We start from the raw sequence: 2,500 nt of genomic DNA, 5'->3' as shown, positions 1-2,500 counted from the left end.
CGCCCCGGGCAGGGATGGCCATGGGCCCCGGGCTCCGGGCCCGAGGGTTCTCGGTTGGAGAGCCGGGCGGAGGTTTAAAGACTCGGGCGGCCCGATGCGACTCGCGGAGGCGGCCGGGCGTGCTGCCGGAGGGCCGGGGGGTCGGCGCGCGCGGGCGCCGCGCCCCCCCATGCCAGCCGGCGCGCCCCGTGCTCGCCCCGCGGGCAGCCGGGACGGAGAGGGGTTACCCTGCCCCCTCTCTCCGCGGTCTGGTCTCGGCGGAGAGACGCCGCGCGGTCGGCCTAGTTGCCGGCCTGCCTCGAGCGTTGCGAGCCGGGCGCGAGCGCGTGCTCGCCGCCGGGAGGGCGAGCCCCCACCGCGGGTGGTGCGGGCGCCGAGCCTCCGCGCGTCTCCTCCTTCTCCCTGGCCGGTGCTTCTGGGTCTTCCGCCGTGGCCGCCGTCGGCGGCGCCCTACCCTACGCGCCCGCCCCGGCACTCTGCCGTCCGGGGCGCCCGCCTCGCTCTGCCCCGCCCGGCTCCGCCAGGCAGCGGGTGGGCGGTGGTGGGGCGGCGGCGGGGGTGGCCCGCCCCGCTCTCCGCGTGGAGACGGGGAGAGCGGGCGCCGTCCCCGTCCGTGCCGCCTTGCCCGCCTGCCCGCCGCCGGGCGTCTGTCCGCGGAGGGGACGGGCGAGCGCGTGGCGTCACCCGCGAGGCGGTGTGTGCGGGCGCGCGGGGGTGTGGGCGCCGCGGCGGCGGCGGCGGCGGCGGTCGAGCCGGAGGGCCGGCGAGGCGAGCGGGGAGCTGGGAAGCGCGGGGCCGGCGGGCCGCAGGCGCGCGGGCGGCGGGGCGACGCCGCTCCCGGTGGCGGCTGGGCTCTGACGCCTGGGGCGGGGGGGGGGTGGTCTGCGGGGACGGACCCCCCCCAACATCCCGAGGCAGGCGGTGTGGCCGGCCCGCCGCTCCCTGCCGGGCCAGACCGAGCCGGGCGCCTGGGCCGGACTCGAAGCGAGACAGGGTTTGTCCCCAGGTCGGGAGCGAGGGCTCCCCGCCCTTCTCGTTCGGGTTTGCCCTTCGTTTCCCCCCCCCTTTCTCTGTGCTTGTACGGTCAGTGAGGCAAGCCCCTCTCTTTCTCTCGCTCTCTCTCTCCTTCCGTCTCTGCCGTCCCTTGCTCAGCAGCCGGCGTCGGCGTGAGGAAGGGCGGTGGGGCGGAGGAGGAGGGGGCGGAGGAGGGGGGGGGCCCCCCAGGGGCTGCGAAAGCTGCCCGGTCCCCCCGCGCGCGCGGCGGGGACCGAAACCGAGACAACTCTTAGCGGTGGATCACTCGGCTCGTGCGTCGATGAAGAACGCAGCTAGCTGCGAGAATTAATGTGAATTGCAGGACACATTGATCATCGACACTTCGAACGCACTTGCGGCCCCGGGTTCCTCCCGGGGCTACGCCTGTCTGAGCGTCGCTTGACGGTCAATCGTCACCCGCGCCGTGGCGTGGGCGCAGCGGCGTGCCGCCCCTCGGTGGGTGTGGGGGGGGGCGCGGTTCGGGTGCGCCCGGCCGTGCCCGCCCTCCCCTCCGAGCCCGGCGGCTGCCGCCGCGCCGCGTGGCGTGCGCGGTGTGGCGCGGCTGGGGTGCCTCGCAGGCCCGTTGCCCCGGGGAGAGGGGGGGTGCTCTCCTTCCCCTCCCCGCGCGGCCGGGCCTTCGTCCCCCTAAGTGCAGACTCGGGAAACCCCCGCTCCCGGAGCGCCCGCGTCGCGGACTTCGTCCCGCCGGGCCCCCAGATCGGGTCGGTCGCGGTGGCCCGGCGCCCGGCGCCGCCCGCCCGCCACCACCGCCAGTGCCGCCGCACGGGCCTCTCCTCCACCACTCTCCCGGTGGTGCGCCGGTCCCCCGTTCCCCTCCGGCAGAGGGGACGGCCGGCCGCCCTTTGCCTCGCCCTGGCCCTGACCGCCGCCGTTTCGGCGCCCGCCGGGCCCCCCCCCCCAACCCCGCGCTTCCCCGCGTCCGCAGCGCGTCGTCGAGCCACTTCCACCCGCCGGCTGGCGTCAGCCGCGCGGCGTTGCGTTGAGGCCCGGCGGCGGCGGCGCGCGGGGGGCCGCGGCCGGGGGGGGGGCCGCGCAGCGCGGGCGCCGTGGGGCGGCGGCGGGGCGGGGGGCGAGGGAGGGCGCGCCGCGCCGTCCCCACGCCGGGGCGGAGAGCGGAGGTCAGCGGCCGGGAGGAGGAGGCGGCCGCAGAGCGGCGGAGGGCTGCGCGAGTGGCGTGAGCGAGCGAGCGCGCGTTGGCGAGCCGGGCCCGGGGGGGGGAGGCGCGGGCCTCGTCCCCGGCCCCGCGCGGCTGTCTGCGGGTGGGTACCGCGGTGGTACCGCTCCGTGCTGCCGCGCGCGCGTGCCGGTGGGCCGGCCCGCCGTGCTCTCCCCCTGCGCGGCGGCGTCCGCCGCGTGCCGGCGGGGGCCTCGGGCCGTCCTCCCAGCTGCCTCGGGCCCGCTCCGGGAGTCGAAGCGCGAGGGGCGCGGCGCGCGCGGGCGCGCC

General features: G+C 79.4%; 1 non-coding gene across 1 annotated transcript; it reads left to right on the top strand.

Moving 5' to 3' along the window:
* Positions 1-1,280: 1,280 nt before the first annotated feature.
* LOC135325682 (5.8S ribosomal RNA) lies at positions 1,281-1,433 on the top strand. The gene has a single exon (XR_010386500.1). It is a non-coding gene; the product is annotated as a 5.8S ribosomal RNA (ribosomal RNA).
* The last annotated feature ends 1,067 nt before the right edge of the window (positions 1,434-2,500 follow it).

This window comes from Dromaius novaehollandiae, unplaced genomic scaffold (genome assembly GCF_036370855.1).
Source record: "Dromaius novaehollandiae isolate bDroNov1 unplaced genomic scaffold, bDroNov1.hap1 HAP1_SCAFFOLD_85, whole genome shotgun sequence".
NCBI lineage: Eukaryota > Metazoa > Chordata > Aves > Casuariiformes > Dromaiidae > Dromaius > Dromaius novaehollandiae.
Note: the sequence above shows the minus strand (reverse complement) of the source record. Positions and strands in the feature narration are given on the sequence as shown.